Source organism: Eumetopias jubatus, unplaced genomic scaffold, assembly GCF_037043125.1.
Source record: "Eumetopias jubatus isolate StellerSeaLion01/CBP00866 unplaced genomic scaffold, mEumJub1_p1.0 scaffold_3, whole genome shotgun sequence".
NCBI lineage: Eukaryota > Metazoa > Chordata > Mammalia > Carnivora > Otariidae > Eumetopias > Eumetopias jubatus.
Window position 1 is genome coordinate 136,765,222 of NW_028274809.1, and position 27,038 is coordinate 136,792,259.

At 41.2% G+C, this 27,038-nt stretch overlaps 1 pseudogene; it reads right to left on the reverse strand.

Annotated features, from left to right (window-relative positions):
* Positions 1–2,136: 2,136 nt before the first annotated feature.
* On the reverse strand, positions 2,137–2,792 carry LOC114211143 (ferritin heavy chain pseudogene; annotated as a pseudogene).
* Positions 2,793–27,038: the final 24,246 nt, after the last annotated feature.

Genomic DNA, 27,038 nt, shown 5'->3' on the forward strand with positions numbered 1-27,038 from the left:
TGCTCAGAAGCATGAGTCTTGTATTTCCTTCCCATCTATGCCTTGCAGGTAACCAATTTCATTGTTTACTGGTTTACTAGTTCTGGCTTTTTGTTAATAAGGAAATATATGCCTTTTTTCTTATTTAAAAAATACACAGAAGGTGGCATACTGTATACGCTTTTTTTTTTGAATTGACAGTGCTTCCTGGAAATCACTTTATATCAGTTCATAGGAATCTTCCTCATGTTTCTTTTTTTGGTTTTTATTTAAATTCCAGTTAACAATGTACTATTAGTTTCAGGTGTACCATATAGTGATTCAGCACTTCTACACAGCAGCTGGTGCTCATCACAACAAGCCCACTCCTTAATCAACATCACCTATTTTCCCATCCCCCGAACCCACCTCACCTATGGTAACCATGCTTGTTAACACTCTATAGTTAAGAGTCTGTTTCTTGGTTTGCCTCTCTTTTTTTCATTGCTTTGCTCATTTCTTAAATTCCATATATGAGTGAAATCATTATGGTATTTGTCTTTCTCTGACTGACTTATTTCGCTTAGCCTAATACTTTCTGGCTCCATCCATGTTGTTGCAAATGGCAAGATTTCATTTTTTATGGCTGGATAATATTCCATTATGTGTGTATCTATACATAGATACACATGTGTATTTACTACACGTGTGTATCTGTATAGATAGATACATATGTGCATCTATCACATCTTTCTCCATCAATTGATGGACAACTTGGGCTATTTCCATATTTTGGCTTTTGTGAATAATGCTTGTATAAACATTGTAGTGCATGTATCCCTTTGAATTGGTATTTTTGTATTCTTTGGGTAAATACCTAGTAGTACAATTGCTGGATCATAGGGTAGTTCTATTTTTAACTTTTTGAGGAAACTTCATACTGTTTTCCAGAGTGGCTGTACCAGTTTGCATTCCCACCAGCAGTCTAAGAGGGTTCCCCTTTCTCCGAATCCTCGCCAACACCTGTTGTTTCTTGTGTTTTAATTTTAACCATTCTGACAGGTGTGAGGTGGTATCTCATTGTAGTTTTAATTTGCATTTCCCTTATGATGAGTGATGTTGAGCATCTTTTCATGTCTGTTAGCCATCGGGATGTCTTCTTTGGAAAAATGTCTGGTCATGTGTTCTGTCCATTTCTTGATTGGATTTTTCTTTTGGGTGTTGAGTGTGATAAGTTCTTTATAGATTTTAGATACTAGCCCTTTATCTGATATCATTTGCAAATATCTTCTCATATTCTTGATTTATTTTAGGTAGTTGGGTCTGCTTCCAGTCTATTTCTTTGATTTGTCTATTTGTATGCCGGTAATACATTACTTTAATTATAGAAGCTCTGTAGTATGTTTTAATGTCTGGTTGGGCTAGTCCTCAGAACATTTCCTTGTCATTGTTTTCTTAACCACTCTTGTGTGCTTATTTTTCCATGTGAATTTTGGATTGTCTTTTTTCTGACATTTAATGTTCAATTCTCCTTATTCCTAAAGGTGTTTTAGGGCTCATTGTTAGAAGCTATCTCTAGGAATCTCCCTTCTGCTCCTTGAATAACTGCAGTTATAAGAACCTGCTATTGATGACCTATATCACAGCTTGCAGGTATGTTGGAGCAGTAGAACAATAATTCTTAACCTTGGCTACACATTAGAGTCACCTGAAAAGCTTTTAAGAATTACCAATGTCAGTACCCTCAATTAAATTAGAACCCCTGAGGTTTAGGTCTTGGTGTTTGTATTTTTATTTGTATTTGCCTTTTTTATTTTTAATTTTTTGGTTTTTGTTTTAATTTTTTATTTAAACTCAGTTTAGTTAACATATACTATATCACTTTTCAGGGGTAGAATTTAGTGATACATCAGTTGTATATACCCAGTTCTCTTTACATGAAGTGCCCTCCTTAATGCCCATCACTCAGTTACTCCTGCCTTCACCCATCTCCCCTCCAGCAACCCTCAGTTGGTTTCCTATAGTTAAGAGTTTCTTATGGTTTGCCTCGCTCGCTCTCTCTGTTTTTATGTTATTTTTCCTTCACTTCCCCTATATTCATCTGTTTTTCTTTTTTCTTTTTTGGTACCAAATTACTTTATTTGAAGAATGGTACAAATGAAAGAAGTTAAGTAGATATTTTGGTACAACTTATAGAAAAGGTAAAGGTAACCCCAACATGCATGCACTGCCTTGGTGACCAGGGAAGTCACCCTTGTGGCTATGGGAAGACAGCCTAAGGCTTAGCTTTCACTATCACTGTTTCCCAAGGTGTGCTTGTCAAAGAGATACTCTGCCATGCCAGATTCGGGAGCCCCCATCTTGCGCAGGTTGGTTATGTGGTCACCCAATTCTTTGATGAATTTCACCTGCTCATTCAGGTAATGAGTCTCAATGAAGTCACACAAATGGGGGTCACTTTTATCAGTGGCCATTTTGTGCAGTTCCAGTAGTGACTGATTCACGCTCTTTTCCAAATGTAATGCACACTCCATTGCATTCAGCCCGTTCTCCCAATCATCACGGTCTGGTTTCTTGATATCCTGAAGGAAGATTCGGCCACCTCATTGGTTCTGCAGTTTCATCAGTTTCTCAGCATGTTCCTTCTCCTCATGAAATTGGTGAAGAAAATATTTGGCGAAGTTCTTCAAAGCCACATCATTGTGGTCAAAGTAGTAAGACATGGACAGGTAGACGTAGGAGGCGTAGAGCTCCAGGTTGATCTGGCAGTTGATGGCGGCCTCTGAGTCCTGGTGGTAGTTCCGGCGCACCTGTGAGGGGGACGCGGTCGTCATGGCGGTGGCTGAGAAAAGGCGGCGGCGAGCGGTGGTGGGGGCCTTGGAGCGGTCCCAGGGCGTGAGGAAGAGATGGCAGAGGGCTGGCTCTGAACGGCCGGCCCGGGTAGGGGATGAGCGCCGGTTCCGTCCAAGCACTGTTGAAGCAGGAAACGGCAGCGACTCTCGGCAGAGACTGTCCATCTGTTTTGTTTCTTAAATTCCACATGAGTGAACTCATACGGTATTTGTCTTTCTCTGACTGATTTTACTTAGCATGATACACTCTAGTTCCATCTACATCATTGCAAGTGGCAATATATCATTCTTTTAGATGGCTGAGTAATATTCCATTTTATATATTTATATAGATATGTAGATATATTTACATAGATATGTATATATCTACATATACATATAGGTATGTGTGTATCTACATATATATACACATATACATACACATCTTAATCCGTTCATCAGCTGGTGGACGTTTGAGTTCTTTCCATATTTTGGCTATTATGGACATGGCTATAAACATTGGGGTGTATGTGCCCCGTCAAATCAGCATTTTTGTATCCTTTGGATAAATACCTGGTAGTTCAACTGCTGGGTTGTATGGTAATTCTATTTTTAACTTTTTGAAGAACCTCCATACTGTTTTCCAGAGTGACTCTACTAGTTTGCATTCCCAACGACAGTGTAAGTGGGTTCCCCTTTCTCCACATTCTCACCAACATCCGTTGTTTCCTGACTTGTTCTTTTTGGCCCTTCTGACTGCTGTGAGGTGGTACCTCATTGTGGTTTTGATTTGTATTTCCATGATGATGAGTGATGAGCAATTTTTCCTGTGTCTGTTGGCCATTTGTAGGTCTTCTTTGGAGAAGTGTCTGTTCATGGCTTCTGTCCATTTCTTGACTAGGTTTTTTGTTTTCTTTGGGTGTTGAGTTTGACAAATTCTTTATAGATTTTGGATACTATCCCTTTATCTGATACATCATTTGCAAATATCTTCTCCCTTTCTGTAGGTTGCCTTTTAGTTTTGTCAATTGTGTCCTTTGCTGTGCAAAAGCTTTTTATCCTGATGAAGTCCCAGTAGTTGATTATTGCTTTTGTTTCCCTTGCCTTTGGAGATATTTCCAAAGCAAGAAGTTGCTGTGACCAAGGTCAAAGAAGTTGCTGCCTGTGTTCTCCTCTAGGATTTTGATGGATTCCTCTCTCACGTTTAGGTCTTTCATCCATTTTCAGTTTATTTTTGTGTATGGTGTAAGTGGTCCAGTTTCATTCTTCTGCATGTGGCAGTCCAATTTTCCCAACACCATTTGTTGAGCCTGGTTTTTTTCCATTTTTCCTTTAGATATTCTTTCCTGAGTTGTTGACGATTACTTGACCGTAGAATTGAGAGTCCATTTTTGGGTTCTCTATTCTGTTCCATTGATCTATGTGTTTTTGTGCCAGTTCCATATTGTGTTGATGATTACAGCTTGAAGTCTTGCATTGTGATGCCTACAGCTTTGGTTTTCATTTTCAACATTCCTTTGACTATTGGGGTCTTTTCTGGTTCCATACAAATATTAGGATTGTTTGTTCTAGCTCTGTAAAAAATGCTGATGGCATTTTGATTGGGATTGCTTTGAATGTGTAGATTGTTTCAGGTAGCATAGACATTTTAACAATGTTTATTCTTATCCATGAGCATGGAACGTTTTTCCATTTCTTTGTGTCTTCCTCAATTTCTTTGAGTGTCCTATAGTATTCAGAGTACAGATCCTTTACCTCTTTGGTTAGGTTAACTCCTGGGTATCTTACTGTTTTTGGTGAAATTGTAAGTAGGATCAATCCCTTGATTTATTTTTCTGCTTCATTCTTAGTGTATAGAAATGCAACTTAATTCTGTGCATTGATTTTATATCCTGCCATGTTGCTGAATTCCTGTATCAGTTCTAGCAATTTTTGTTGGACTCTTTTGGGTTTTCTACATAGGGTATCATGTTGTCTGTGAAGAGTGAAAGTTTGACTTCTTTGCTGATTTGGATGCCTTTTATTTCTTTTTTTTGTCTGATTGCTGAGGCTAGGACTTTCAGTACTATGTAGAACAACAGTGGCGAGAGTGGGCATCCCTGTTGTGTTCCTGACCTTAGGGGAAAAGCTCTCAGTGTTTCCCCATTGAGGATGATATTTGCTGTGGGTCTCTCACATGTGGCTTTTATGATGTTGAGGTACGTTCCCTCTATTCCTACATGGTGGAGGGTTTTTATCAAGAAAGGAGCTGTACTTTGTCAAATGCTCTTTCTGCATCTGTTGAGAGGATCATACGGTTCTTGTCCTTTCTTTTATTAATGTAGTGTATCACTTTGATTTTGTGAATATGAGCCATGCCTGCAGCCCAGGAATAAATTCTACTTTGTCGTGGTGAATAATCCTTTTAATGTACTGTTGGATCCTCTTAGCTAGTATGTTGGTGAGAATTTTGCATCCATGTAAATCAGGGATATTGGTCTGTAATTCTCCTTTTTAGTGGGGTCTTTGTTTGGTTTTGTGATCAAAGTAATGCTGTCCTCACAGAATGAGTTTAGAAGTTTTCCTTCCATTTCTATTTTTTGAAACCGCTTCAGAAGAATAGGTATTATATATTAATCCTTCTTTAGATGTTTGGTAGAATTCTCCTGGGAAGCCATCTGGCCCTGGATTTCTGTCTGTTGGGAGATTTTTGATTACTGATTCAATTTCTTTGCTGGTTATGGGTCTGTTCAGCTTTTCTATTCCTGTTTCAGTTTTTGTAGTTTATGTTTCTAGGAATGTATTTCTTCCAGATTGCCCTATTGGCATATAATTGCTCATAATATTCCCTTATAATTGTTTGTATTTCTTTGGTGTTGTGATCTCTCCTTTTTCATTCATGATTTTATTTACTTGGGTGTTTTATCTTTTTGATAAGTCTGGCTAGGGGATTATCAATCTTATTAATTCTTTCAAAGAATCAGCTCTTAGTTTTGTTGATCTGTTCTACTGTTTTTTTTTAAATTTGATATCATTAGAGCAGAGATCAGTCTTTATTATTTATTTTCTCCTGCTGGATTTAGGTTTTATTTGCTGTTATTTTTCCAATTCCTTTAGGTATAAGGTTAGGTTGTGTATTTGATACTTTTTTTTGCTTCTTGAGGAAGACCTGTATTGCTATATACTTTCCTCCTATGACCTTTGCTGCATCCCAAAGGTTTTAGACTGTCATGTTTTCATTTTCATTTGCTTCCATGTATTTTATTTTTTTTTAAAGATTTTATTTATTTGATAGAGTGAGCGAGAGAGCACCAGCAAGGAAGACGCAGAGGGAGAGGGAGAATCAGGCTCCCCACTGAGCAGGGACCCCGATGTGGGGCTTGATCCCAGGACCCTGGGATCATGATCTGAGTTGAAGGCAGATGTTTAACTGGCTGAACCACCCAGGTGCCCCTTGCTTCCATGTATTTTTTGAATTCTTTAGCTTCCTGGTTGACCCATTCATTCTTCAGTAGGATGCTCTTTAACTTCCATGTATTTGTGGTCCTTCCACATTTTGTCTTGTGCTTGACTTTGTTTCATAACATTGTGTCTCGAAAATATGCATGGTATGATCTCAGTCTTTTTATACTGGTTGAGACCTGATTTGTGACCCAGTATGTGATCTACTCTAGACAATGTTCTATGTGCACTTGAGAAGAATGTGTAGTCTGCTGCTTTAGAATGAAATACTCTGAATATATCTGTTAAGTCCATCTGTTCTAGTGTGTTGTTCAAAGCACTTGTTCCCTTGTTGGTCTTCTGCTTAGGTGATCTGTCCATTGCCGTGAGTGCAGTGTTAGAGTACCCTACTATTATTGTATTATTATCAGTAACTTTCTTTAATTTTATTAATTGGCTTATATATTTGGCTGCTCCCAAGTTAGGGGCTTAAATATTTATAATTCTTAGGTTTGTTTGTTTTTTTTTAATTACAGGTGGAAGCCACTATTTATTTATTTATTTTTAAAAAGATTTTATTTATTTGAGAGAGAGAGTGAAAGAGAGATCATGAGCAGTGGGGAGTGGTAGAGGGAGAAGCAGACTCCCTGCTGAGCAGGGAGCCCGATGCGGGACTCAATCCCAGGACCCTGAGATCATGACCTGAGCCAAAGGCAGATGCTTAATTGACTGAGCCACCCAGGTGCCCAGAACTTCCTGTTGGATAGACCCCCTTTATTATGATATAGTGTCCTTCTTCATCTCTTGTTACAGTCTTTGGTTTAAAATCTAGTTTGTCTGATATAAGGATGTCTACTCCAGCTTTCTTTTGATTTTCATTAGCATGATAAATCGTTCTCCACTCCCTCACTTTCAATCTGGAGGTGTCTTTGTGTCTAAAATGATTCTCTTGTAAGCAGCATATTGATGAGTCTTGTGTTTTTTTTTAATCCATTCTGATACCTATGTTTTTTGATTGGAGCTTTTAATCCATTTACGTTCGGAGTAACTATTGAAAGATGAATTTAGTGCCATTGTATTACCTGTAAAGTCGCTGTTTCTGTAGATTGTCTATGTTCCTTTCTGGTCTTTGTTACTTTTGGGCTCTCTCAACACTCAAAGGTTCCCCTTTAATATTTCTTGCAGGGCTGGTTTAGTGTTCACACATTCATTTAGTTTTTGTTTGTCCTGGAAACTCTTTGTCTTTCCTTCTATTCTGAATGGAGCCTTGCTGGATAAAGTATTCTTGGCTTAATATTTTTCCCATTTAGTACATTGACTATATCATGCCAGTCCTTTTTGGTCTGCCAGGTTTCAGCTGACAGGTCTGCCACCAGCCTTATGTATCTATCCTTGTAGGTTAAAGACCTCTATTCTCAAGCTGCTTTCAGGATTTTCTGTTGATCTTTGTAACTTGCAGGATTCAATATAATATGTCAAGGTGTTGACCTATTTTTGTTGATATTGAGGGGGGTTCTCTGTGCCTCCTAGACTTGAATGCCTGCTTCTTTCCCCATATTAGGGAAGTTTTCAGATATAATTTGTTCAAATAAACCTTCTGCCCCTTTTTCCTGCTCCTAATCTTCTGGGACTCCTATAATACAGATTATTTCACTTTATGGAATTGCTGAGTTCCCTAAGTCTACTTTCATGATCTAGTAGTTTTCTTTCCCTCTTGTTTTTAGCTTCCTTATTTTCCATCATTTTATCTTCTATATCACTTATTCTCTTTTCTTCATTCTACCCTTGTTTTTATGGTCTCCACTTGGGACTGCATCTTGATAATAGCATTTTTTTTTTAAATTTTGGCCTGACTAGATTTTAGTTCTTTTATCTCTACAGTAAGGGATTCTCTAGTGTCTTCTATGTTTTTTGCTTGCCCAGGTAGTATCTTTATAATCATTGTTTTAAATTCTAGTTCAGATATCTTACTTACATCCATATTGATTAAATCCCTGGCAGTGAGTATGACCCCCTGTTTGTTCTTTTGGGGTGAATTTCTCCATCTCATCATTTTGTCCAGAAAAGAAACAAAGAAAAGAGAAAAAAATAACAAAATCAAAAACAATGGGAAAAGAAAGAAACTAGATTCTGGGTGTGTTTTGGTCTGCTTTTTAAAAGAAAGTAGATTCCAAAATAAGAAAGGACAAAAAATATGTATATATAAAATAAAATACAATGAAAGGAAATGAAAAATAAAAAAATATATAAAGTACATATAAAAATAAAAATTAAAAAATTGAAAAAATAAAATAACTGAAAAAATGATACTAAAAGACTGAATAATAATAAAAATACAAAGAATGCTATATACTGTTTTCCCCAAGAGCTGAGACTTTGCAGCCTTTCATGATCAGTAAACTTGGTGAGAGCGAGTTGTGCTGGTCTTCTGGGGGAGGGGCCTATTCCAGTGATTTTTTTTTTTTTTTTTTTTTTTGGGCTTGCCCTAGTGGAAATGTGCCTTCAGTGCACAGCGAGGCCAGGCTTGGTGTAAGTGGCTCCAGACTCCACTAGGTGGCGCTGTTTTGCTCCCTGAAGGCTTTCAGCACTGAAGGGTGGGACGAATATGGCTGCGCACTCCTCTCCATCCTGACAGCTGATAATTCCTGCCCCTACTCTTCAGTGAGCCCTCACAGAAAAGCAATCAATCACTCCTATCTTCTGGGTTTCTGTCAGAACTCTGTGTTCACCCTGCCTGTGACTGAGCATTTTTTATCTCTGGCACATGACTGAATTACAAAACTCCGAATTTTATGGACTTCTGTGGCGTGGACCCACGCTGTTCCTCCCTGAGTGGGAGGGGGGGTGGAGAGGTTTTGCCATGCTTCTGCCTTTTGTTGGACCCATCCCAGGAAAGTGGTTGTATGAATCCACGGTGGTTCACAGTTAATGGCAGCATAGAGTAGAGAGCCAGTACCTAGACTCACTGTTCTCAGCCAGCTTCCCTGCTCCTGTGCCTGGGAACTCTGCCTCACTCAGGTGCCACCCATTCTTCTTGTGACCCTGGGGATCCTGAGACTACCCTGTCACACCTGGGATTCTGCCCTGCTTAATCACCTGAGCATTTTAAGCCAGGGACATCCCCCACTGTAACAGACTTCTAAAAGTTCTGCTTTTGCACTCTGCTACTTCTAATACTTAGCAGTATCCTCCTTAAGCTGGTTCCCTCTCCACCACTGCATCCTTGGCTAGGTAATACCAGATTCAAGACCCTGCACTTCCTGCTTTCCAACAGTGGTTGCTTTTCTACTTGTAGACTTCAGCATTTGTTTTCTCAGATCTCCGATTGATTTCTCAGGTGTTCAGAATGATTTGATAACTATCTACTTGTATTTGAGGAACAAGGCAAACTTAGGGTCCCCTTACTCCTCTGTCTTCTTAATTCCTCCCTTGGCATTTGTATTTTTAAAAAGCTTTCCAAGTTATGCGATGTGCAGCTGGGGTTGAAATCCATGGCTTCAGAAATATAGCTAGTGATACCTGTGTTTAACATTATAGGGTCTGTGGGGGAACAGAAAATTTCAGTTAATGGTCTGTGATACAGGCAGACAGCCAGATTAGTCCCAGAGGAGAGTGGAGGTGACTGAAAGCTGATGGAAAGTGACAGGGTGGTGATATTTGGGAGGGAAAATGGTAAGAGAAGATAGTAACTGCCAAGAGGGCCCACAAAAAATTTTTTTTTCTTCCTTTTTTTCAAAGATTCCATTCATTCAACAGAGTGAGAGAGTACAAGCAGGGGGAGCAGGAGTGGGAGAGGGAGAAGCAGGCTTCCCACTGAGAAGGGAGCCGACATGGGGCTCAATCCCAGGACCCTGAGATCAGGACCTGAGCCGAAGGCAGATGCCCAACTATCTGAGCCACCCAGGTGCCCCAGGCCCACAGATTCTCCGAGTGGATATAGAACATAAACTTCATGCTTGGTATCCATGTCAAATAGTGGGCTCTATGGTTATACTTCTTGAAATCACTCAGGTACAGATGTTCTTCTTAAACTTTATTCCCAGGAGTGTTAAAAAGTGGTTTTGAGTGTATGTGGGGAGAGGGCAAAGATATTCCCTAACTTGAGGGAGTTCACATGAAGTTACACTAATGAGAATCTACTCTCACAATACAAGAGACACTGTATTTCTGAGGGGTGTGGAAGTGGTGAGAATACATGCCTCTTGGTTCTCTTCTGGAACATATCTACAGCACACTAGGTTATCATGTGTCTTCATCAGTTCGGGCTGACCTAACAAAAGTTCCACAGACTGGGTGGATTAAACAACAAATATTTATATCTCACAGTTCCAGAGGCTGGGAAGTCCAAGATCGAGGTGCTGGCAGAGTCAGTGTCTGGTGAGGGCTTGCTTCCTGGTTCCTAGTTCTTTTGGTGTCTTCTCTTGGCAGGAGGCTCTGTGGTGCTGCTTTTATGAGGGCACTAATCCCATTCATGATGGCTCCACCCTCACGACCTCATCACCTCTCAGAGTCCTCACCTCCCAACACCATCAAAATGGGGGTTAGGATTCAACACATAAAATTTTGCAGGGACAGACACAAACATTTGGTCTATAACATCATCATTGGGAAGTACTCAATATCCGACCATCATGCAACAACCACCTTTCTGATTTTCATGCCACAGGCTCATGTTTTGTCAGTTATTCTTCCTTGAAGAGTAGTTCTTATCCTTCTACCTACCATTTCACTAACTGTAGCTGAGATATATTCAAAGAGAAATAGAAAAAAGGAGGATGTTTTGAGATTTTTAAAAATTGGAGACTATTTCTAGGAACACGCTTCTCCCTGTACATAATCACAGGATTATGTCAGCTACATTGTCCAGAGGCTGATTGCAAAACCAGTCTGCCTAACTGCAACAATCCTTCAGCAAACCTGGGTGAGCAGGAGACTGGGCTGCCCCCCACCTTTAATCAGAGGGTTAGCACCAGAAATGGCATGTTGCTTTTCATTTTTTTTTCATTTTATCCAGTCTTTGGCATGGTGTGTCACCTAATTAACACAAAAAATGTAATTTTGTGTGACTTTCCCTCTTTTCATGGCTCATTATTGTTCCTCCAGTGTAGGAAATTGCTGCCCACATCCTTTCTTATTCTCCCTCTTTCTTCTAGAGAATGCCCAATTTGAAAGACATTTTCTTTAGTTTACTGCTATAAAAGCCCTCTGGTGACCTTTCCGTTTGCCAACAAAAGAACCATTTCCTGCCCAGCATCATCAGTCAGCTCCTTTATAATCAATTCGGTTTAAGGTCAGTGCTGGCCTATAACTACTTATAGAACTATAGCTTTAAAGGAAAATGGAAATAATGTATTGCAAATGAAAAACATCTTAGAGAAAGCAGTTATTTTCTGATGTTTTTAAAGGAATAGTCAATGATGGGATGTGGTCTCTAAGGAAAGCTCATGCCATCTTGGAAGCCATTGGCTACATCCCATGACCAAAAATTCCTCCCTGTTTTGTGCTACGCTGTTCAGTTCTCAATATGCAGTTTCATGAGAGATGGTAACAAGTTAGAGAAAGGTGTTCAAGATGTTAAGGTGCCTGGAAAAAAATGTGGAGAGTATTGCCAAAGTTGAGCTGGGTAGAATGAAGATAAGGGGGGGCATGATGACCATTGTCCTATCTTTGAAAGGGTATTTTAGTATGAAAGAGTCTCATTCTGCTTTGCTTCAAAGCTTAATAATTACCCGTGAGTATAAACATAAACAAGGCAAATAATGGCAGGAACACCCCATAAGTTGGTGAGTAGCTCATCTCAAAGTATTAAGTGAGAGGCCGGATGATAATTTGCAGGACTGTTGTAAAGGGTTTTCCTCTGCTGGGTGGGTTTCCATAATTCTCATGTAAGCATATTATATTTTTCATGTTGCTAAAGAGAACTTTTTCAATTTAAAATGGTTTAAATAAAATGGTTTAATTTAAAGAAGACTCAAGTCCTTTCTAAAATTTTAGGTTGCACATAAATTCTTTGTTTACCTGAGGAACAATTATTCCATATAAAGTGTTATTAAATGTGGATTATTGTTTATGCGTTTTTAGAAACAATGCTGCTCTAAATCTGAACACTCTAGATACACATTGCTGATTTCCAGCAAGCACTATAGATGGAGCACTTTCTCAGGCCTTCTTCATTCAGCCTCAGGGAATGGGTGTTATCTCAGATACTGTAATGAACCAGATGCTCACTGTGCTGGGAATCCTAAACCATGATAGGTCAAACTGATAAACTGCAAGAGACTGGGCTTTTCTTTTAACAAGACACTTTCCCAAAGCCTTGACATAGTGATCAAAGCCAGTATCTGTTGTCTTTGTGTTTTGAAAATACCATCTTGATATTGATAACAGGAAGCCAACTGGTTCAAGGTGTTAAATCAGGCCTAGAAGGATTTCCTAAAATAGTACATTGTTCTCTTTGCTCTGTGAAAAGAGACAAAAAGAAAGAGGGACTTCCCACCTGCCTTTCCTGACAACAAGAAAGTCCCTCTATACTCTCATCAGCTTTTTGGTCTCTTTAGAACTTTCTTATTTATAGCTTCTCACTGATAACTGTCCATTCGTACTGCTCATCATTAACAAATCCAAACGTCTTAAGGACAAAGTTTACTACTGTCTGCTTCACAGAGAGGGGTTAGTTTGGATATTTGCAGCATATTACCCTCTTGCCTTTCAGTTTTTTGCAACAAGCATGAAAGTAACTTATACCTATTTTTTTAAACAAATTTTTGAAAGCAAGAGATGCCGCAGTGAAATGCTGTAAGTTAGCAGGCTGCATAGCATAGGAAAACCTCTACTCTAGCAAAAGCAATTCAGTATATGCAAGGCACTCTTAGTCCTCCTGTGATTGTTTTGATTTCAAAATAAAATTAGAAGCATTCCACACTTTGGTGTGTCAGGTGGTGGTGTAGGTGTTTTGCATATTCTTCCTCAATACTCTCAGTGATACCATGAGGTATGCATTATTACCCTCACTTGCAAATGAGAAGCCAGAGGCTTGCCCAGCATCACATGGCTGGTAAAGATGGAGCTAGTCCTTTTAACTCCAAAGCTGATGCTTTCACTATGGTCAAAGGATTGCTTAAGTGAGGCCATGTGGTGGACATCCATCAAATTGCTACCCACCATCTCTTTTCCACTAGTTCCTCATCAGTCCACATGATTATGGCAGGAGTTACCACATTTCTACATGATCCTGACCCCCTGCCATGTTTGCTTGGTCTGGGACGTTTTATCCAAGTTGGTCAATCAGTCCTTTCCTTGAAATTTTGATTTTGGAAATAAGGGTGAGAGATGGGCTTCTTGTTGGGTATCTGAGATGGAACGTATAAATCCTGGTCACATGCCACCATGTGTCCAGAGGAGCAGAGGAGGCCAGTCTGTGTTGACAGGGACTAGGGGAGGCGATGAACCGGGAAAACAGAGGGATTGATGTGGTGAGACCTCCAGTTTCCCTACAGAGCTCCAGACTGTTGCTATGTTCTGGGGGTTGTGTTTCCATCTTTGATTTTTGTGAGATTCCATGGGTCTTTCTGATGAGTTTCTCTTTTCACTTAAGCTGGTTCAAATTGGACTCTCTTTTTTGCTTTTTAATAGATTTTATTAATTTGAGAGAGAGAGAAAAAAAGCGCACACAAGCAGGTAGAGGGCAGAGGGAGAGGGAGAAGCAAGCTCCCTGCTGAGCAGAGCCTGACACAGGGCTCGATCCCAGGACCCTGGGATCATGACCTGAGCTGACAGCGGACGCTTAACTGACTGAGCCACCCAGGTGCCCCTGGGCTCCTTTACTGTAGCAAAGAGCCCTATTAAATAACACAGATTTATTTATTTTTAATTAATAGAGAGAACACAAGTTGGAGATGGAGAGGGAGAGAGAGACTCTCAAGAGAGAATCTCGAGAATCTCCATGCTTGAGGCTCGATCTCACCACCCTGAGATCATGACCTGAGTTGAAATTAAGAGTTGGTCACTTAACCGACTGAGCCACTTAGGCACCCTAACACAGGATTTATTGAAAAGACCCTGGGGCAGTTCACAAAAGGGAGAGAAAAGTGGCACAAGAACTAGGGGAAAGGCAGGGAGCAGGTGGCCCGGTGGCCTTGGACATGGGAGCTTCTGGCCCTTGCTCAGTGACTTGGTCTGCCTCCTTCCACTTCCATATGTTAGCACTGGACCTTCATGTACCCCAGGGGGAGACTGTCATGGGCCCCTGCTAGGTCACTCTCTGTCCCTGTTCCAGAAGAGAAGGAGGAAGAGTGCTGGCTGACAAAAACAGAAGCCACTCTATCTGGACCTGATTTGTTCCCTTAGAGCATTCTTCATTTTAACGTGTTGATTGCTTGATTGTTTAAGGAAGGAGAGGAGTTTCTGTTTCTGAAGTTTTGATTAATCTCCTACCAAGAAATGTAAAGACCTAGAGCAGAGGAGCCTGGAAACCATTCTTTTCCAATCTTTTTTTTTTTTTTTTAAATTAGTCACCATACAATACATCATTAGTTTTTGATGTAGTGTTCCACCATTCATTGTTTCCGTATAACACCCAGTGCTCCATGCAGTATGTGACCTTCTTAATACCCATCACCTGGCTAACCCATCAACCCACCCCCCTCCCCTTTAAACCCTCAGTTTTTTTTCTCACAGTCCACAGTCTCTCATGGTTCATCTCTCCCTCCGATTTCCCCTCCTTCATTTTTCCCTTCCTTTTCCTAATGTCCTCCATACTATTCCTTATGTTCCACAAATAAGTGAAACCATATGATAATTGACTTTCTCTGCTTGACTTATTTCACTTAGCATGATCTCCTCCAGTCCCATCCATGTTGATGTAAAAGTTGGGTATTCATCCTTTCTGATGGCTGAGTAATATTCCATTGTATATATAGACCACATCTTCTTTATTCATTCATCTGTTGAAAGGCATCTTGGCTCTTTCCACAGTTTGTCTATTGAGGACATTGCTGCTATGAATGTTGGGTGCATATGGCCCTTCTTTTCACTACATCTGTGTCTTTGGGGTAAATACCCAGGAGTGCAATTGCTGGGTCAATAGGGTAGCTCTATTTTTAATTTTTTGAGGAAACTCCGCACTGTTTTCCGAAGTGGCTGTACCAACTTGCATTCCCACCAACAGTGTAAGAGGGTTCCCCTTTCTCCACAACCTCTCCAACATTTGATTCTTGCCTTGTCGATTTTTGCCATTCTAACTGGTGTAAGGTGGTATCTCAATGTGGTTTTGATTTGAATTTCCCTGATGGCTAATGATGATGAACATTTTTTCATGTGTCTGTTAACCATTTGTATGTCTTCTTTGGCAAAGTGTTCATGTCTTCTGCCCATTTTTTGACTTGATTATTTGTTTTTTGGGTGTTGAGTTTGAGAATTCTTTATAGATCTTGGATACCAGCCCTTTATCTGTAGTGTCATTTGCAACTATCTTCTCCCATTCTGTGGGTGGCCTCTTTGTTTTGTTGACTGTTTCCTTTGCTGTGCAGAAGCTTTTTATCTTGATGAAGTCCCAAAAGTTCATTTTTGCTTTTGTTTCCCTTGCCTTTGGAGATGGAGATGTGTCTTTTTTTTTTTTTTTTAAAGATTTTATTTATTTATTTGAGAGAATGAGATAGAGAGCATGAGAGGGGGGTCGGGTCAGAGGGAGAAGCAGACTCCCTGCTGAGCAGGGAGCCTGACGCGGGACTTGATCCCGGGACTCCAGGATCATGACCTGAGCTGAAGGCAGTCGCTTAACCAACTGAGCCACCCAGGCGCCCTGGAGATGTGTCTTGAAAGAAGTTGCTGTAGCTCATGTCAAAGAGGTTACTGTCTATATTCTCTTCTAGGATTTTGATGGATTCCTGTCTCACATTGAGGTCTTTTATCCATTTTGAGTTTATCTTTGTGTATGGTGTTAGAGAATGGTTGAGTTTCATTCTTCTGTATATAGCTGTCCAATTTTCCCAGCACCATTTATTGAAGAGGCTGTCTTTTTGCATTGCATATTTTTTCCTGCTTTGTCAAAGATTAGTTGACCATAGAGTTGAGGGTCCATATCTGGGCTCTCTATTCTGTTCCATTGGTCTATATGTCTGTTTTTGTGCCAGTACCATGCTGTTTCGGTGATCACTGCTTTGTAATATAGTTTGAAATCAGGCAACGTGATGCCTCCAGCTTTGTTTTTCTTTTTCAACATTTCCTTGGCGTTTAGGGGTCTTTCTTGATTCCATACAAATTTTAGGATTATTTGTTCCAGCACTTTGAAAAATGTCATTGGAATTTTGATAGGGATGGCATTGAAGGTATAGATTGCTTTGGGTAGCATAGATGTTTTAACAATGTTTATTCTTCTGTTCCATGAGCATGGAATGTTTTTCCATCTTTTTGTGTCATCTTCAGTTTCTTTCATGAGTGTTCTGTAGTTCCTAGAGTATAGATCCTTTACCTCTTTGGTTAGGTTTATTCCAAGGTATTTTATGTTTTTTGGTGCTATTGTAAATGGAATCGTTTCTCTAATTTCTCTTTCTACAGTTGCATTGTTAGTGTATAAGAAAGCAACTGATTTCTGTGCATTGATTTTGTATCCTGCCACATTACTGAATTGCTGTATGAGGTCTAGTAATTTGGGGGTGGAGTCTTTCGGGTTTTCCACGTAAAGTATCATGTAATCTGCAAAAAGAGAGAGTTTGACTTCTTCTTTGCCAGTTTGAATACCCTTTATTTCTTTTTGTTGTCTGATTGCTGTTGCTAGGACTTCTAGTACTATGTTGAACAGTAGTGGCGAGAGTTGTGTTCCTGATCTTAAGGGAAAGGCTCTCAGCTTTTCCCCATTGAGGATGATAATCACTGTGGGTTTTTCATAGATGGATTTTATGAACCTGAGGTATGTTCCCTCTATCCCTATACTCTGAAGAGTTTTACAGGAAAGGATGCTGTATTTCATCAAATGCTTTTTCTGCATCAATTGAGAGGACTATATGGTTCTTCTCTCTCCTCTTATTAATGTGTTCTATCACACTGATTGATTTGCAGAGGTTGAACCACCCTTGCATCCTGGGGATAAATCCGGATGTTTTAATGTATTGTTGGATCCTATTAGCTAGGATTTTGTTGAGGATTTTGGAATCCATATTCATCAGGGATATCAGTCTGAAATTCTCCTTTTTCATGGGGTCTTTGCCTGGTTTGGGGATTAAGGTAATGCTGGCCCCATCATTCTATGCATAATTCTAATGCATCTGGAAGCTTTCCTTCTGTTTCTATTTTTTGTAACAGCTTCAGGAGGATAGGTACTATTTCTTCTTTGAATGTTTGGTAGAATTCCCCAGAGACTCCATCAGGCCCTGGACTCTTGTTTTTTGGGAGGTTTTTGATCACTGCTTCAACCTTGTTACTGGTTATTGGCCTATTCAGGTTGTCAATTTCTTCCTGTTTCAGTCTTGGCAGTTTATGGGTTTCTAGGAAGACATCCATTTCATCCAGATTGCTCAGTTTATTGGCATATAGTTGTTGATAATAATTTCTAATAATTGTTTCTATTTCCTTGGTGTTAGTCGTGATCTCTCCCATTTCATTCATAATTTTATTAATTTGGATCCTTTCTCTTTTCTTTTGGATAAGTCTGGCCAGTGGTTTATCGATCTTATTAATTCTTTCAAAGAACCAGCGTCTAGTTTCATTGATCTGATCTACTGTGTTTCTGGTTTCTAATTCATCGATCTCTGCTCTAATCTTAATTATTTCTCTTCTAATGCGTGGCTTAGGCATCATTTGTTGCTTTTTCTCTAGCTCTTTAAGGTGTAGACTTAGTTGGTGAATTTGGGATTTCTCTATTTTTTTGAGTGAGGCTTGGATGGCTATGTATTTTCCCCTTAGGACTGCCTTTGCAATATCCTATAGGTTTTGGACAGATGTGTTTTCATTCTCATTGGTTTCTGTGAATTGTTTAAGTTCTTCTTTGATTTCCTGGTTGACCCAAACATTCTTGAGCAGAATGGTCTTTAGCTTCCAAATGTTTGAATTTCTTCCAAATTTTTCCTGTGATTGAGTTCCAGTTTTAAAGCATTATGGTCTGAGAATATGCAGGGAATAATCTCAGTCTTTTGATATTGGTTGAGACCTGATTTGTGACCCAGTATGTGGTTTGTTCTGGAGAAAGTTCCATGTGCACTCGAGAACGAGTATTCTGTTGTTTTAGGGTGGAATGTTCTGTATATACCTATGAGGTCCATCTGGTTCAGTGTCATTCAAAGCTCTTGTTTCTTTGTTGATTTTCTGCTTAGATGATCTGTCTATTGCTGAAAGGGGAGTATTGAGGTATCCTACAATTAACATACTGTTATCAATATGACTCTTTATTTTGGTTAACAGTTGGCTTATGTAGATGGCTGCTCCCATGTTGGGGGCATAGATATTTACAATTGTTAGATCTTCTTGTTGGATAGGACCCTTTAAGAATGATCTAGTGCCCTCTGTGTCTCTAACTACAGTCTTTAGCTTAAAATCTAATTTGTCTGCTCTAAGAATTGCTACCCTAGCTTTCTTCTGAGGTGTGTTGACACGGAAAATGGAACTCTGTCCCTTCACTTTCAATCTGGATATATCTTTAGGTTCAAAAATGAGTCTCTTGTAGACAGCATATGGATGGGTCCTGTCTTTTTATCCAATCTGCAACTCTGCACCGTTTTATGGGAGCATTTACACCATTCACGCTGAGAGTGATTATTGAAAGATATGAATTTATTGTCATGTTTCTTGTGAAGACCTTGTTTTTATAGATTGTCCCTGTAAATTCCTGTTCTATATCACTTTTCAGGTCTTTCTCCTTTTATAGAACCCCCCTTAATATTTCTTCCTGGGCCGGTTTAGTGATCACATATTCTTTCAGTTTCTGTGGGTGTTGGAAGCTCTGCATCTCTCCATCCATTCTAAATGACAGCCTTGCCAGATAAAGTATTCTTGGCTGCATGTTTTTCTCGTTTAGTACACTGAATATGTCTTGCCAGGCCTTTCTGGCTTGCCAGGTCTCTGTGGATAGGTCTGACGTTATTCTGATGTTCCTCCCTTTGTATGTAACGAATCTCTTCCCCCAGTTGCCCTTAAGATGGTTTCCTTGGTTCTAAGATTTGCAAGTTTTACTATTACATGCCAGGGTGTTGGCCTATTTTCCTTGATCTTGGAAGGGGTCCTCTCTGCCTCTAGGACGTGAATGTTTGTTTCATTCCCCAGATTAGGGAAGTTCTCAGCTACGATTTGCTCAAATATATCTCCTAGTCCTCTCTCTCTCTCCACCCCCTCAGGGATCCCGATAATTCTGACATTAGAATGTTTGATGGTGTCACTTATTTCTCTGATTCTATTTTCATGGATTTTGAGTTGTTTTTCCCTGGCCTCCTCTTTTTCATTCTTGTCTATTAATTGGTCTTCTAGATCACTAATTCATTCTTCTGCCTCGCTTACCCTAGCTATAAGAGTATCGCAATTAGATTGGATCTCATTGATAGCATTTTTAAGTTCTGCCAGAACAGCTCTCATTTCTGCCCTTAGAGACTCTATGTTGCCATTAATCGATTTCTGCATGCTAGCTGTTGTCTTCACAATTGCTACCCTGAATTCCATCTCCCATATCTTGGTTATATCTGTATCCATTTGTAAATCTGTGGCAGAAGTCACAGTCTCTGAGTCTTTCCTATTTTAGGGGTTCCTCCTCCTAGTCATTCTGTTGAGGGGTGGTTGAGGGAATGTACAGAATCCAAATTATTGACCAGAACCCAAGCAAGGTGCACCTGTTTTCTAGGGACCTTAGGGTTGGCCTCTTGTTCTCCCAGGCTGTCTTCTGTGGAGGAAGGCCCTGCTGCACTGTTACTCAGGCAACTCTGTTTGGGCAGAGTTGCCCTGCCCCCCTGTGGCGGGGGATGAGCTCAGTGAAAACCGTTTTTTGGGGGCTTGCTTTCCCTGGTGGCTTTCCGTGTCTCTTCCAAGAGTCAGAACAGAAGAGATTGTTTCCAACCCTCTGCCTCAGAGTGGAGAGATCGCCGTCTGTTCTTCAGTGAGCTCTCCAGGCCACACTATCTCCATTTTTGGTTTCTGTCTGTGCTGTCATAAACTGCAGCGTCCTTGGTTGTGTGCCCCTCAGCAGCGCTCCTAGTCCTCGCCTTCAGATCAAGGCACATCTCTGCCCTTCATGCTTTTAAAGCCACCAGCCACCCCCAGTTCACTCACGGGGCCCTGCCGCTCTGGGTTTCAGTCCGGGGGGGCTGGCCTTTCCCCGTCGCTACCGATCTGCATGTCTGTGCCCTATTCCCAGCTCGGGAGGACAGCGCTTATTGGTGGTGTAGGATCCCAACGGCTTAGCTCCCTCCCCCTTTCGTTTATCTTCCGATATTTGCCCATGGGATCACGGTTCCCTGCTTCATACCTTGAAACCAACCACCGGCGATATTCTGTTTGTAGAGATCCACATCTATCTTCTTACATCTCAGGCTGATTTTGTATGCGTTCAGAGTGGTCTGGTAGATATCCAGCTCAATTCTGTGAACCAGGGGGAAGGGGGTCCCCTACTCCTCCACCACGTTTTTCCAGCCCCATTCTTTTCCCATCTTGACACCACTCTGTCTCTTCATCCTGGACAGAGTGTCCTGACTGCCATTTAGTGCAGCATGACCTTGAGCAAGATGTCATTATTCTGTAAAATGGAGATAATATCAGCACCTACCTTACAAAATTGTTGTAAATATTAAATAAGGTCATGTTTGCAAAATGCTTGGTCTAGAGTCTGGCACCTAGAAAGTGCTTAACAGATGGAAGTGCTTATCATTATTTGCTTGCAGATATTTCAGTTCTACTCTCTGAATCCTGAGCTATCTTGAATGCTGAGCACTGAAGCCTGAAGGCTCCAACCCGAGCACCTCTCATTGAAATCTCCTATATTCCTCACCACTTTAAGACTGAAGTCCTGACTCTCAGAAGCCTCTCCCTTAAATTTTTTCTTATAATATACATATAGAAATATGCAAATTATTTGAATTCTTACCTATGTATATATTCATGTAATCACTGTTAGGACAAATATCTAGGACATTCACGACATTTCAGTAGGTTCCTGTATGTTACCTCCCAATCAATATCCACCCCCTCCTCCAGAGGTAACCCCTGTTCTGACCTCTTTCACCATAGATTTGTGTTACCTGTTCTTGAACCTCATATAAATGGAATCATACAGTACACATGTTGGTATCTAGCCTCATCACTCAAAATTATATCTATATTGTTGAATATAAAAGTGGTTTATTTTTATTTCTCTGTAATAATATATGAATATACCATAGCTTATGCTTTGTACTGTTGATGTACATTTGGATTGGGTCCAGGTTTTGTCCATTAGGCACGTACATCTTCTGGAGGAGAAATGCACACACTGTGGGTACAATACTTTGTAGTAGAATTGCTAGATCATGAAGTAACCATATGTCTAGCTTTAATAGTTTCAGTTCAACAGTTTCTCTGAGCCTCATATGAACCTTGAACTTTAAGCCTTTGCCTTGGCGAGCCTCAGAACCCTCAGCTTCCCCATGATACTTCTGAGTCCAGAGGTTTCGGAAAGGATAGGAAGCAAGTAACTAGGCACTAAATGGAGCGTTGGTGGAAGGTCTGTGGGGAACTTGCAAGGATATCAGGAGCTCCAGTCTCCCCTGACAGCAGTCAAGGGTCAGGTAGGATAAAGTGTGTGGTCCCCACACTGTGTGAGGAAGCTAAGACCCCGAGAAGTGATGTATCCTCTCTAGGACAGTCCAGAAAGAGCTTCAATGGCTTAATTCCAATGTTACTGTGGGAATTGATCAATTAGTGAAACTTGGTATGATTCCCCATGAACAAAAGGGAAGTACCTAGTTCCCACAGTGAATCCTGAGAGCTTCTCCCTAAGATTAGGAAGTCAGGGTCCCACTGACCTAGGTGATCTTTGCTTTGGGAGCTCCAACAGATATTTGTTACTCTCACCTATTCCATGTGCTTCTTATCAATACTTTTTCAAAAACAGTGCTTTGATTCTGATGGTGAACTTGAGCATGGACATTTGTTCAGATACTGTGGTTTTCACAGTTATTCTAATTTCTTTTTTGAACAAGATATTTTAGCTCTCTTCACTGTACATATTTATTTTCCCAGCTGTTCTCATTTGCCAAACAGAAGCTTTACAAAGTATCTCGGAATTTGTAATGGCTAACACTTTAAAAAATGAATTTGGTTTTATAAGTCAAGCTGATACAACACAATTTCTCAGATAAATTAGTTCCACAGTTTTGCTGTTTCCTCAATAATTTGCACCCTAAGTTATTTAGCTATTTACATCAGTTTTCCTTGGGCTATTACCAGAATAGCAGAGGGTATCTAGTTCATTTCTCTTCTTTTAGGAAAAGGCACAGATGACTTTTTTCCCAGACAAATGGGCATTAAAACAAACTTAAAATATTGTTCTGTAACTCATTCAGAATCAGAAACTTTGCATTTTTTCCTCACTATCTCATTTTAAAAATGTATTTGCACTATTGTTCCGGAGTGTTCTGCTCACACGTATTATAGTCAGAATGCCTGGGTTCAACACTTGTATTGGCCATCTGCTAGCTCCATAGCTTGGTAAGTCTCCAAACATGGCTTTCCCTGTCTGTGATAGTCAGGAGGGCCTGCTTAGTGCAAGGCACTGTTGTGTTGAGGTTCCAAGTAATGAGCTTGGTCAGGGTATATGGCCCTTGTTCATTAAATGGCAGTAATTGTTATTTTGATTTCACCAAGTATATGTGTATTATATTGAACTGTTTTAGAGAATGGTGTGATTTATATATTACCACTTATGTCAATTCAGGGTTTATGCAACACTGACAAATACCAGGGACCCACTCTGTCATGAGCTGTTGTAGGCAAGCAACAGAAACCTCCTCTGGTTAACTGAATTAGAAATGACATTTGTGAGGAAGTACTGGATAACTTAGGAATCTCCAGAAGGGCCAGCAGCCTCAGAAGACCCCCTAAGCCAGGCTGCAGAGCATATCCTGCAGAGATGCTGGGGTCCTTACTCTCAGGTGTGGATGTCACTGCTGCTGCTGCAGGGTCCAGCTGGCTGCTCCAGCTGCAGTTGTAACTGCCCCTTGGAGCTGTGTGGAGTGGCTGCCACTGCCACCATGTGTCGTCTGACTGGATTTCGCAGTCCCTGTCTGTGTCCTGCTGGCTGTGCAGGTGTGTCCCCTCAGTAGAACCCAGGTCACAAGTCCTTGCCCAACCCCAGGCATGGCCAGGAAAGTGAGTAGCCGGCATTTTCAACTTTGTAGTGGCAAGTGGGTTTACCTCTTCTGTTAGTTTGCTAGAACTGTCCTGATAAAAACCCTGCCCTGGGTGCCGTCCACAGCAGAAACTTACTGTCAGGCTTCTGGAGCCTGGAGGTCTGAGATTCTGGGCTTCCCTCTGAAGGCGTGAGGGGAGCATGTGTTCTGGGCCCCGCCCACTTCTGGTGGGTGCTGGGCTTGAGGCAGCACACTCCAGGCCTCACCTGGCCTTCTCTCTGTGTGTGTGTCTCTGAATCACAGTCCCCCTTTTTATATGGACACCAGTCACATTGGATGGGACCTGATCTACTCTGGTATGGCCTCATCTTGACTGAGTACATCTGCAACAATTCTATTTCCAAGTAAGACCGCATTCCAAGGTACTAGGGGTTAACACTTCAATGTTAGGGGAGACAACAGCCCAATCCATAATACCTCTTAAGGTAGGAGACTCCTTCAACACAGAAAGGGCAGCCAAAAAAGAATGAAAAACACCTACTATAAATTCAGAAAATAGTATTTCCAATCCGTGAGACTTTAATAACTTACTATTGATAAGAGTCACGATCTTATGTGGGCTGAAGATTGTTTTCTGTGAATATTAACCAGAATGATTGAAGAAACTAAAGCCATGACACTTTTAGGGCTGGAAAAATCCTTAGAGATTGATCTGATACTTGCTTTCTTCTAGTGATAAAAAGAGAGGTCCAGAAAAGTTAGGTGACTTGCCCAAGATCACACAGCAACGATGGAGACAGACCCCAGAGACTCCTAGTCTGGTGTTCTTCCTTCTACAACACATGGGGTCTGTTATATGTTCCTTTAACAATCAGGTTTCTTTCAGGTCCAAACACCAGCTTCACATGTATGCAAATGTCAGACTCTGCTTCCGATTCTCTAAGATAATTGTCCACAGAGCATCCCAATGCCCCTTTGCTGCTGCCTAGCCCAGTTTCAGGCAGCTGAACCCTTCCTGCCTTGGGCAGCAGGCCAGTGATGGTGGTGGGTAGAGTTTGGTTTAGGGTTGCTGAGCGCTCTGAAGACTTAGCCCGAGGTCCTGGCCTGGGCTGTGGGGTGAGGGTGGAGTCTGCACAGCCAGGTCCCAGCAGCAATTGCTAGCTTTTCTGGAGAAAGGAGAAGAGGACCTGGAAGGATAGCAGCTGGCCTTCTCTGATGGGGAAGGATATAAAGACAGAGAATTTCAAAAGGAACATTTAGAAACAAAAATCTTCATGTTCTGCTCTCTTGCAAGGGCCAGGCTCCAGGAATTGAGCTAAGATCTTTGTCATTCGAAAAGTGAGAGCTCTGGGCTCTCATGAGGATGGGTCACCTTCCTGAGATCCTGGTAGAGCTTAGGTTCCCTAGTGGGTGTCCTGGGAGCCTTCAGGGCAATGTGTGCACCTTTGCTTTATAAGATGCTGAGATTGTCTATTTAGCCTCTGTGTTCTCATTCAAACATTGTTGATGACTTCTAAAGATCTTCATCTCCAACAGGATATTAATTATAAAAATAAAACAAGCTCCAGGGACGCCTGGGTGGCTCAGTTAGTTAAGCGACTGCCTTCGGCTCAGGTCATGATCCTGAAGTCCCAGGATCGAGTCCCACAACGGGCTCCCTGTGCAGCGGGGAGTCTGCTTCTCCCTCTGACCCTCCCCCCTCTCATGTGCTCTCTCTCTCATTCTCTCTCAAAATAAAAAAAAAATAAAAAAAATAAAAAAATAAAACAAGCTCCAGATCTTTCTTTCCTTCTTGTCACTTTCCAGTCCTTTTTGCTTCCATTCCGACATGTTTTTTTAAAGATTTTATTTATTTATTTGACAGAGAGGGAGAGAGACAGTGAGCGCACAAGCAGGTGGAGGGGCAGAGGGAGAGGGAGAAGCAGACTCCCCACTGAGCAGGGAGCCCAACACAGGGCTTGATCCCAGGATGCTGAGATCATGACCTGAGCTGAAGGCAAGACGCTTAAAATACTGAGCCACCCAGGCGCCCCTTTTCTAACATATTTTTATCCAAAGAAAGTGTTTAGATGTGAGATTTCTCTCTTCTACACACTTTATTAGGCACATCTGAGAAAACGATGTACATGCTTTCAACCTGTTCTTTCCCACTCAGTAGGTTTCTGCCTTAGTGATTACAGATGCCAGTAAGTTTTCTACATCCCTTCCCTCCCTGAATTGTCTTCTCCCTTTGAGCAGAGGAGTCCCTCCCAGGGAGCTGTCTCAGCTTCTCTTCTGTAGCAATGGCTAATCCAAGTTTGTGGATTTCTATACTTTTCTTTCTTCTCATGCTTACTTGTGGCTGATTAGTACCTCTAGGAGAGACTGGGCTAGTCCCAGGTGAGGAGAATCCATCAGTTGTTGGAGATGCAGGTCACAAATGGAGAGAGGAGAGATTTAGGTTTTTTAGCTGGTGTTAAATTTTTGATTGAACTTTCTCCATCCTCTCTTAATCCCAAGACCTTGGAGAATTAGGTGTGTACTGCCAGTGACTCTCTTTATGGCTGGCATTCAGTAAATGCTTGTTATATTGAATTGCATCTTATTAGTCATGGCACAGAGCCCCAGGTGAGCTGGCTGAATGTCAAAAGAACCAAAGGCTGTTTTGGTTGAGGGAGTCCTCTTCCTGAACAATTTAACCTTTTAACCGTTGGTCTGTTACCATATGTATTAGTTTGCTAGGGCTGCCATAGCAAAATATCACAGACTGGAGGTTTAAACAACAGAAATTTATTTTCTTATAGTTCTGGGGGCTGGAAGTCCAAGGTCAAGGTGGTATCAGGTTTGGGTTCTCCCAGGGCCTCTCTCTTCAGGTTGCAGATGGTAGCCAAATACCCACCCCACTGCCCCAGCCAGCCAACTTGCCCAACCTCCTTTTAGAGTTCTTCCAGGGAAAACAGAGAGGGTAAGTTGTTTTTAGCCACCACCCCCCTCCCCACCACAAAATTTATCTTTTTCATTTTCCAACTCCAGCTCTCTTCCTGGCTCCTTCCTGTCCAGCCCCCTTTCCCTGTGATGTCCTTTCCCTGTGATGGCCTGCTCTCTGGACACTTCCTCCTGCTATTCCCCCCTCCACCACAGGCTGCCTGTCCCAGCTTGAAATTCCTGCTCTTCAGTGGCTCCCCCATCACTGCTCTGCTGGGCTCCCACTGCCTCCTGCGTAGGTAGCATTTTCCACTCTGCCCTGTAATTGTCAGCTGACACGTTGGTCTCCCCTCTAGACTGAAAGCATCCAAAGCAGCCAAAGTGCAGGGACAGCATCTCCTTTTCCTTTGTACCCTCAGAGTTTGGTAGTGTCTGCAATAGAATAGCCATTCAATCAGTGCTTTTGGAATGAGTGAAGTCACTAATTTCCTGGCCACTGCTCAGTAGATCACAGCTTGACTTGGGCTGATGATCGGCTTCTTGTCAGTCTATAGAGGTGAGGCCATCGATTGTTTACCCTACCAGCTTTGGAGGCAAGTGATCCGGATCTTCATTTCCTCATTCAGGC